The following is a 10815-nucleotide window of genomic DNA, read 5'->3' as shown; positions in this document are numbered from 1 at the left end:
CACCAGGTAAGAGGAGTGGGAGGATGTAGAGGGATGTGTACACGGCCGCCATGCTGGAGGCGGGGTCACCAGGTAAGAGGAGTGGGAGTATGTAGAGGACCGGCGGGATGTGTACGCGGCCGCCATGCTGGAGGCGGGGTCACCAGGTAAGAGGAGTGGGAGTATGTAGAGGGATGTGTACGGGGCCGCCATGCTGGAGGCGGGGCTACCAGGTGAGAGGGGTGGGAGTATGTAGAGGGATGTGTACGGGGCTGCCATGCTGGAGGCGGGGTCACCAGGTAAGAGGAGTGGGAGTATGTAGAGGGATGTGTACGGGGCCGCCATGCTGGAGGCGGGGCTACCAGGTGAGAGGGGTGGGAGTATGTAGAGGGATGTGTACGGGGCTGCCATGCTGGAGGCGGGGTCACCAGGTAAGAGGAGTGGGAGTATGTAGAGGGATGTATACGGGGCCGCCATGCTGGAGGCGGGGTCACCAGGTAAGAGGAGTGGGAGTATGTAGACGGCCGGCGGGATGTGTACGCGGCCGCCATGCTGGAGGCGGGGTGACCAGGTAAGAGGAGTGGGAGGATGTAGAGGGATGTGTACGCGGCCGCCATGCTGGAGGCGGGGCCACCAGGTAAGAGGAGTGGGAGGATGTAGAGGGCCGGCGGGATGTGTACGGGGCCGCCATGCTGGAGGCGGGGTCACCAGGTAAGAGGAGTGGGAGGATGTAGAGGGATGTGTACGGGGCCGCCATGCTGGAGGCGGGGTCACCAGGTAAGAGGAGTGGGAGGATGTAGAGGGATGTGTACGGGGCCGCCATGCTGGAGGCGGGGCCACCAGGTAAGAGGAGTGGGAGTATGTAGAGGGATGTGTACGGGGCCGCCATGCTGCAGGCGGGGTCACCAGGTAAGAGGAGTGGGAGGATGTAGAGGGATGTGTACGGGGCCGCCATGCTGGAGGCGGGGTCACCAGGTAAGAGGAGTGGGAGCATGTAGAGGGATGTGTACGGGGCCGCCATGCTGGAGGCGGGGCCACCAGGTAAGAGGAGTGGGAGTATGTAGAGGGATGTGTACGAGGCCGCCATGCTGGAGGTAGGGTCACCAGGTAAGAGGAGTGGGAGTATGTAGAGGGATGTGTACGCGGCCGCCATACTGGAGGCAGGGTCACCAGGTAAGAGGAGTGGGAGTATGTAGAGGGATGTGTACGCGGCCCCCATGCTGGAGGCGGGGTCACCAGGTAAGAGGAGTGGGAGTATGTAGAGGGATGTGTACCCGGCTGCCGTGCTGGAGGAGGGGTCACCAGGTAAGAGGAGTGGGAGTATGTAGCGGGCCGGCAGGATGTGTACGCGGCCGCCATGCTGGAGGCTGGGTCACCAGGTAAGAGGAGTGGGAGTTTGTAGAGGGATGTGTACGCGGCCACCATGCTAGAGGCGGGGTCACCAGGTAAGAGGAGTGGGAGGATGTAGAGGGATGTGTACGCGGCCGCCATGCTGGAGGCGGGGTCACCAGGTAAGAGGAGTGGGAGGATGTAGAGGGATGTGTACGCGGCCGCCATGCTGGAGGCGGGGTCACCAGGTGAGAGGAGTGGGAGCATGTAGAGGGCCGGCGGGATGTGTACGCGGCCACCATGCTAGATGGGCTCCCACTGGGTCAGCAGGTAAGAGGAGTGGGAGTATGTAGAGGGATGTGTACGGGGCCGCCATGCTGGAGGCGGGGTCACCAGGTAAGAGGAGTGGGAGAATGTAGAAGGCCGGCGGGATGTGTATGCGGCCGCCATGCTGGAGGCGGGGTCACCAGGTAAGAGGAGTGGGAGGATGTAGAGGGCCGGCGGGATGTGTACGGGGCCGCCATGCTGGAGGCGGGGTCACCAGGTAAGAGGAGTGGGAGGATGTAGAGGGCCGGCGGGATGTGTACGCGGCCGCCATGCTGGAGGCGGGGTCACCAGGTAAGAGGAGTGGGAGGATGTAGAGGGATGTGTACACGGCCGCCATGGTGGAGGCGGGGTCACCAGGTAAGAGGAGTGGGAGTATGTAGAGGACCGGCGGGATGTGTACGCGGCCGCCATGCTGGAGGCGGGGTCACCAGGTAAGAGGAGTGGGAGTATGTAGAGGGATGTGTACGAGGCCGCCATGCTGGAGGTAGGGTCACCAGGTAAGAGGAGTGGGAGGATGTAGAGGGATGTGTACACGGCCACCATGCTGGAGGTAGGGTCACCAGGTAAGAGGAGTGGGAGGATGTAGAGGGATGTGTACACGGCCACCATGCTGGAGGCGGGGTCACCAGGTAAGAGGAGTGGGAGTATGTAGAGGGATGTGTACGCGGCCGCCATGATGGAGGCGGGGTCACCAGGTAAGAGGAGTGGGAGTATGTAGAGGGATGTGTACGGGGCCGCCATGCTGGAGGCGGGGCTACCAGGTGAGAGGGGTGGGAGTATGTAGAGGGATGTGTACGGGGCTGCCATGCTGGAGGCGGGGTCACCAGGTAAGAGGAGTGGGAGTATGTAGAGGGATGTATACGGGGCCGCCATGCTGGAGGCGGGGTCACCAGGTAAGAGGAGTGGGAGTATGTAGACGGCCGGCGGGATGTGTACGCGGCCGCCATGCTGGAGGCGGGGTGACCAGGTAAGAGGAGTGGGAGGATGTAGAGGGATGTGTACGCGGCCGCCATGCTGGAGGCGGGGCCACCAGGTAAGAGGAGTGGGAGGATGTAGAGGGCCGGCGGGATGTGTACGGGGCCGCCATGCTGGAGGCGGGGTCACCAGGTAAGAGGAGTGGGAGGATGTAGAGGGATGTGTACGGGGCCGCCATGCTGGAGGCGGGGTCACCAGGTAAGAGGAGTGGGAGGATGTAAAGGGATGTGTACGGGGCCGCCATGCTGGAGGCGGGGCCACCAGGTAAGAGGAGTGGGAGTATGTAGAGGGATGTGTACGGGGCCGCCATGCTGCAGGCGGGGTCACCAGGTAAGAGGAGTGGGAGGATGTAGAGGGATGTGTACGGGGCCGCCATGCTGGAGGCGGGGTCACCAGGTAAGAGGAGTGGGAGCATGTAGAGGGATGTGTACGGGGCCGCCATGCTGGAGGCGGGGCCACCAGGTAAGAGGAGTGGGAGTATGTAGAGGGATGTGTACGAGGCCGCCATGCTGGAGGTAGGGTCACCAGGTAAGAGGAGTGGGAGTATGTAGAGGGATGTGTACGCGGCCGCCATACTGGAGGCAGGGTCACCAGGTAAGAGGAGTGGGAGGATGTAGAGGGATGTGTACGCGGCCCCCATGCTGGAGGCGGGGTCACCAGGTAAGAGGAGTGGGAGTATGTAGAGGGATGTGTACCCGGCTGCCGTGCTGGAGGAGGGGTCACCAGGTAAGAGGAGTGGGAGTATGTAGCGGGCCGGCAGGATGTGTACGCGGCCGCCATGCTGGAGGCTGGGTCACCAGGTAAGAGGAGTGGGAGTTTGTAGAGGGATGTGTACGCGGCCACCATGCTAGAGGCGGGGTCACCAGGTAAGAGGAGTGGGAGGATGTAGAGGGATGTGTACGCGGCCGCCATGCTGGAGGCGGGGTCACCAGGTAAGAGGAGTGGGAGGATGTAGAGGGATGTGTACGCGGCCGCCATGCTGGAGGCGGGGTCACCAGGTGAGAGGAGTGGGAGCATGTAGAGGGCCGGCGGGATGTGTACGCGGCCACCATGCTAGATGGGCTCCCACTGGGTCAGCAGGTAAGAGGAGTGGGAGTTTGTAGAGGGTCGGTGGGATGTTTATGCAGCCGCCATGCTGGAGGGGTTCCCACCCGCGGGACCACCAGGTGAGGGTGGCAGATAAGAGTTCACCTACATTCTCCCATCACTGTGTGTCTCCACAGATGGAGGGGGAAGGAGAAACCCCCCAGAAAGATGTCCCCGTCCTCCATATTCCCCGTACCGTCCAGAGGCAGATGTCCCGGAGGATCAGCAGGTAGATTCCGCTTAGCACTGTAGCACATCCCCCCCCCCCCCCCAGGTGCTCCCCGCCTGTTTTTGGACCACTTTCCTGCCTGGCTCCCCCACTTCCTCTCCTGTGAAATCCCAACCCTGATCTTAGGTGATTTTAACATCCCCACTAATGACCCTATCTCCCCATCTGCCTCTCAGCTTCTTTCGCTCACCTCCTCCCTTGGTCTCTCACAACTCACAGCCTCTCCCACTCACAGGGATGGCAGTACTCTGGATTTGGTCTTCTTCCGTCTCTGCTCTGTTTCCCATCTCACTAACTCCCCTCTCCCGCTCTCGGATCATAACCTCCTCTCTTTCCCTGTCAAGCTCCCTAGTATCTCTTCAGACCTACCTACCTATCTACCATACTTACAGGAACCTTCAGGCCGTTCACACCCTAAACTTTGCTGACTCCCTAGAGTCCTCTCTGTTCTATCTCTCTCCTCTCCTGTATATATATGGCTGCTGCACAGAACAGCACCGCTCTCAAACATGCCCTGGATGAAGCGGCACCCCCATGACCCGAGCCATCCGATGCAGACCCTGGCTCACGCCTCAAACGCGCTTCATCCGGCGGTGCTCTAGATGTGCTGAACAGCTGCGGGGGAAGTCACAAATGTCCACGGACTTTCTCCACTTCAAATTCATGCTCAAAACCTACAACCTCGCCCTCCACCACGCCAAACAAGTCTACTTCACCTCTCTAGTCTCCTCATTATCGCACAACCCTAAACGGCTCTTTGATACTTTTCACTCCCTTCTCAGCCCTAAACCGCAGCCCCCGGTAATGGATCTCAGTGCTGAAGAGCTGGCTGCTTGCTTCAAAAAGAAAATTGATGACATCCGTCAGGAAATAACTTCCCAATCCCAGACTAGCCCTGACCCTAGTCTTGTCAGCCCTGCATCTAGCTCCTGCTCACTGTCTGTACTCAGACCAACAGAGGAAGAAGTCTTTAGATTGCTTGCCCACCACCTGCGCTAGCGACCCCCTCCCCTCACACCTCCTCCGTTCCTTCTCCCCAGTAGTCATCTCCCATCTCACCACTATATTCAACCTCTCTCTGACCTCTGGCATCTTTCCCTCTACATTCAAACACGCCATCATATCCCCACTGCTAAAGAAGCCGACTCTTGACACGACTGACGCTGCCAACTACCGACCCATCTCAAACCTCCCCTTCATCTCCAAACTATTGTAACGCCTGGTTTATTCTTGCCTTGTAAGCTACCTTTTCAGAGGTTCCTCTCTCCTCGACCCCCTACAGTCTGGCCTCCCACCCTTACACTCGACAGAAACTGGCCTTATAAGGGTATCAAACGACCTCCTGACAGCCAAATTGAGGGACGATTACTCCCTACTGGTCCTCCTCGACCTCTCCGCAGCATTCAACACTGTTGACCACAAACTCCTCCTCAGTATGCTTCGTTCCACCGGCCTAAAGAGCACTGCTCTCTCCTGGTTCTCCTCCTACCTATCCAACTGCTCCTTCAGCGTCTCCTTTGCTGGCTCAACCCCCCCCCCCCTCCTCCCCTTGCTATTGGGGTCCCCCAGGGCTCTGTCCTCGGCCCCCTCCTCTTCCCCTTGCTGTTGGGGTCCCCCAGGGCTCGGTCCTCGGCCCCCCCCTCTTCCCCTTGCTATTGGGGTCCCCCAGGGCTCTGTCCTCGGCGCCCTCCTCTTCTCCATCTACACAGCCCCTATTAGACAAACCATCAGTAGTTTTGGCTTTCGGTACCACCTCTACCCTGACAACACCCAGTTATACACCTCGTCCCATGACATCACAGCGCCGGTCCCCCAGAATGCTACTGACTGTCTGTCTGCTGTCTCTTACACTATGTCCTCTCTCTACCTAAAACGGAACCTCTCACAAAACTAACCTACAGTTTTTTTCTGACTTCTACTAACCGACCTCATCCTGACATTTCCATCGCAGTGTGTGGCACCATAACTCCCAGCACACCCGCTGCCTTGGGGTTATATGCGACTTCGATCTCTCCTTAACCTCTACATCCAATCTCTGGCCCGAACATGTCAGCTGCACCTCAAGAACATCCCAAGAATCCGCTCTTTTCTCACTGTGGACACGCTAAAACCGCTCCCTGTCGCCCTCATCCACTCCCGGCTCGATTATTACAACTCGTTGCTGATCGGCCTCCCCTGCACCAGACTCTACCCCCTCCAATCCATCCTGAATGCGGCAGCCAGGCTCATCTTCCTGTCCAGCCGCTACTCGGACGCCTATGCCCTGTGCTGGTCACTGCACTGGCTGCCCGTTACATACAGAATACAATTCACACTCACAACCATCATCCATAAAGCCCTCCACAGCGCAGCGCCACCCTATATTGTATCCCTCATCCACAGCACCGCGCCGCCCTACATTGTATCCCTCATCCACAGCGCCCCCCGTATATTGTATCCCTCATCCACAGCACAGCGCTGCCCTACATTGTATCCCTCATCCACAGCACCGCCCTACATTCTATCTCTCATCCACAGCACAGCGCTGCCCTACATTGTATCCCCCATTCACAGCACCGCGTCACGCTACATTGTATCCCTCATCCACAGCGCCCCCCTACATTCTATCTCTCATCCACAGCACAGCGCTGCCCTACATTGTATCCCTCATCCACAGCACCGCCCTACATTGTATCCCTCATCCACAGCGCACTGGACCGCCCTACATTGTATCCCTCATCCACAGCACCGTACCGCCCCACATTGTATCCCTCATCCATAGCACCGCACCGCCCTACATTGTATCTCTCATCCACAGCACCGTGCCGCCCCACATTGTATCCCTCATCCACAGCACCGCGCTGCCCCACATTGTATCCCTCATCCACCGCGCCGCCCTACATTGTATCCCTCATCCACAGCACCGTGCCACCCCATATTGTATCCCTCATCCATAGCACCGCACCGCCCTACATTGTATCCCTCATCCACAGCATCGCGCCCCCCTACATTGTATCTCTCATCCACAGCACCGTGCCACCCCATATTGTATCCCTCATCCATAGCACCGCACCGCCCTACATTGTATCCCTCATCCACAGCATCGCGCCGCTCTACATTGGATCTCTCATCCACAGCATTGCGCCGCTCTACATTGTATCCCTCATCCACAGCACCGCCCCGCCCTACATTGTATCCCTCATCCACAGCGCACTGGACCGCCCTACATTGTATCCCTCATCCACAGCACCGTACCGCCCCACATTGTATCCTTCATCCATAGCACCGCACCGCCCTACATTGTATCTCTCATCCACAGCACCGCGCCGCCCTACATTGTATCTCTCATCCACAGCACCGTGCCGCCCTACATTGCATCCCTCATCCACAGCACCGTGCCGCCCCACATTGTATCCCTCATCCACAGCACTGCGCTGCCCCACATTGTATCCCTCATCCACCGCGCCGCCCTACATTGTATCCCTCATCCACAGCACCGTGCCACCCCATATTGTATCCCTCATCCATAGCACCGCACCGCCCTACATTGTATCCCTCATCCACAGCATTGCGCCGCTCTACATTGGATCTCTCATCCACAGCATTGCGCCGCTCTACATTGTATCCCTCATCCACAGCACGGCGCCGCCCTACATTGTATCCCTCATCCACAGCACCGTGCCACCCCATATTGTATCCCTCATCCATAGCACCGCACCGCCTTACATTGTATCCCTCATCCACAGCACCGCACCGCCTTACATTGTATCCCTCATCCACAGCACCGCGCCACCCTACATTGTATCCCTCATGCACAGCACCGCGCCGCCCTACATTGTATCCCTCATCCACAGCGCCCCCCTACATTGTATCCCTCATCCACAGCACCACGCCGCCCTACATTGTATCCCTCATCCACAGCGCAGCGCCCCCCTATATTGTATCCCTCATCCACAGCACTGCACCGCCCTACATTGTATCCCTCATCCATAGCACCGCACCGCCCTACATTGTATCCCTCATCCACAGCACCGCACCGCCTTACATTGTATCCCTCATCCGCAGCACCGCACCGCCCTACATTGTATCCCTCATCCATAAAACCCTTCACAGCACCGCACACTCTATATTGTATCTCTCCTATATAAAACTCTCCATAGCACAGCGTCGCCCTACATTGTATCCCTCATCCGCAGCACCGCCCCGCCCTACATTGTATCGCTCATCCATAAAGCCCTACACAGCACCGCGCGCTCTATATTGTATCCCTCCTCTATAATGCTCTCCACAGCACCGCCCCACCCTACTTTGAATCCCTCCTCCACAGCACCGCCCCGCCCTACATAGTATCCCTCATCTATAAAGCCCTCCATAGCACCGCGCGCTTTATATTGTATCCCTCCTATATAAAGCTCTCCATAGCATCACGCCCCCTGCATTGTATCCCTCATCCGCAGCACCACGCCGCTCTACATTGTATCCCTCATCTTAATCCATCACCTAGCCTGTGCCCTCCACTAACACAACTAGATTGCGCGCCCCTTTAATTCGAACCTTTCATTCCCGCCTATAAGACATCTCCAGAGTAGCACCAGTCCTCTGGAACGCACTACCAAAGGCTATCCGGGCAATCCCTGTCACACAAAACTTCATGCGTGCTCTAAAATGTACCTCTTCAAGGAGGCATACCACATCCCCTAAACCAAACCCCTCTGTACGCTGCCTGATAACATGCTCCCTGACCTACTGACTGCAATTCCTGCTAGCCACCATCAACTGCCCCCGCAGTCACACTGTTTCTGCTGTCACACGCCTTAATGTCTGACCATTGTCTATGTGTATAGCATTCCTCACTCTCCACCTCGCCATACCGTGCCCATCTCCACCCCGCCATACCGTGCCCATCTCCACCCCGCCATACTGTGCCCATCTCCAGCCACTTTATCTTTTTTTTTACCCCCCCATTGTTTGTAGCATCTAAGTTCGTTGGAGCAGGACCCTCCCCCCTACTGTTTCCATCAAATGATTACTATGTAACTGTGGCTCTGTAATTCTTGTACTTTTGTCTTTCTGTATCCCCCTGTCTTTGTAAGTGCTGCGGAATATGTTGGCGCAATACTAATAAAGCTTATTATTATATAGGGGGTGGAGCTCTCTGGTCCTGCTCTATATAGTGGGTGGAGCTCTGGTCCTGCTCTATATAGGGGGTGGAGTTCTCTGGTCCTGCTCTATATAGGGGGTGGAGCTCTTTCCTCCTGCAGTTATAGATTTCGGCAGTCGGTTAGATTTCCCCCTCTCCGCCATATTGTACTGAATTATCCCATATGACACATCAGGGTGAAGATGACATTAAAGTGGAGGTAGAAGAAGAGAGGATGAGGGGCGATCACCCGTGGAAGAGTGAAGTGGAGGAGGACGTTCCCGCAGGTAGGTGATGATGAGCTGGGGGGTAATTAAAAGGGGTTTCCCGCCTTGTTCTTCCTGGTTGCTGCTGACCAGGTCATGTGACTGTTGCAGCCAATTAGCAGCCACAGTAGGGACTTCTTCTAGCCAGTGATTGGCTGCTGCAGTCACATGACCTGGCCAGCGGCGACCAGGAAGGACAAAGCTGTTGTGAAGCAATTAGAAGTGTTGTGAAGCCCTTATAACATTCAGTCCCTCCTCGGAGCGCCGTTGTTTCTGTGATCCCTATGGGGCAGTAAAGTGCGCTGCTCTTTATTCTGCGGTCGCTGCGATTACGGTGATAACAGGTTTATAACGTTTTGTTTGACCTCTTAGTAAAAATAACTTTTTTCAAACAAAACCTGCTTTCCAGGGTTCAGTTCTTAGACCCAAATCTTTTATATGTCTTTGTCAGTTGGGCTCGGAGGGTTCCTTGTGTTTGCGGAGCAGCTTGTAGTATTTACCAGCACTATTCGGGGTAGGTACATCTTTTATGGAGTCAGGGTTGTCACAGATCATGGGGTTTGTGGGTCTGACAGTCACCTACCTGTGATGTACAGCACCCAGGGACCGGCCAGAGGGTCGACTTACCTTCAGACCCCCCCCCCCCCCCACCTCCTGCACACCCCGATACCCCCCGCTGCCACCACTAACTGTTTCTGACAGGTAGGTCAGCCACCTCGTTCTCCACCAGCCGACACGACTAACACACTTCAGGGTTATGCATCGTTTAAAGCATCCAAGGACGACTAATGAAGTGTAAACCTTTATTCTAAGAAAGGCCACAGTGCTTAGATACAAATATATATCAACGGAGATATTTACAGAAGGGGAGGAGCTACAAATATGCAAAAATAGAACACAAAGGGAGAAAATAATAGGAAATCCCAGTCTATGAAGGTGTTTCCAATCGTCCTGGTGCGTGGATGGGGGGACTGGCCGGCATTAGATGCCCCTCCTGGCTACGACCATTTGGGGAGGGGATTCCCCTTAGTCCTAGAGCATCTTTGAGTCACCCCTGTGCCGTCCTTCCTTTAGACATCACTGATGGGAGGGCTGAGTGTATGTGCAGGAAGAAAACCCAATGTAACATGTGGCCATATTCCCCTGGAGGCCCTACAGTAGGGGAGCTATGGCCGCCATGTGTCATATAATGTACTTACCTACAAGTGGTACCAGACATGTCATGCTACAGGTGATTCTGTGGGTATTGGGGTCACACAACAGCAAGAGGGAATGAACTGCATCCGTGGGACCCTCGCAGGTCCAAGAATATAACCGCTGTTGGGCTGGGACCTTCAGATGACCCATAGTCCCCGCCATTAATTACAGTATGACCCCTTGCCACAAGGTCTGATCGCAGTTATCACCACAGCAAAGGGCTTCCCTGCTGGTCCCAAGAAGAGGACATCAAAGACCCCTCCGGTGCAGAACAGCACTGGAAGGAATATTGATTAGCTCTGTTTGGC

The 10815-nt window shown here is 56.5% G+C and overlaps 1 pseudogene; it reads left to right on the top strand.

The window, feature by feature from the left end:
* Positions 1–3232: 3232 nt before the first annotated feature.
* The window catches only part of LOC136617930 (zinc finger protein 585A-like), a 29309-nt pseudogene continuing 21726 nt past the window's right edge, over positions 3233–10815 (top strand).

The sequence above is a fragment of the Eleutherodactylus coqui genome, chromosome 1 (assembly GCF_035609145.1).
Source record: "Eleutherodactylus coqui strain aEleCoq1 chromosome 1, aEleCoq1.hap1, whole genome shotgun sequence".
NCBI classification, from domain to species: domain Eukaryota; kingdom Metazoa; phylum Chordata; class Amphibia; order Anura; family Eleutherodactylidae; genus Eleutherodactylus; species Eleutherodactylus coqui.
The sequence above is the reverse complement of the archived record's forward strand: the minus strand, read 5'-3'. Positions and strand labels throughout refer to the sequence as shown.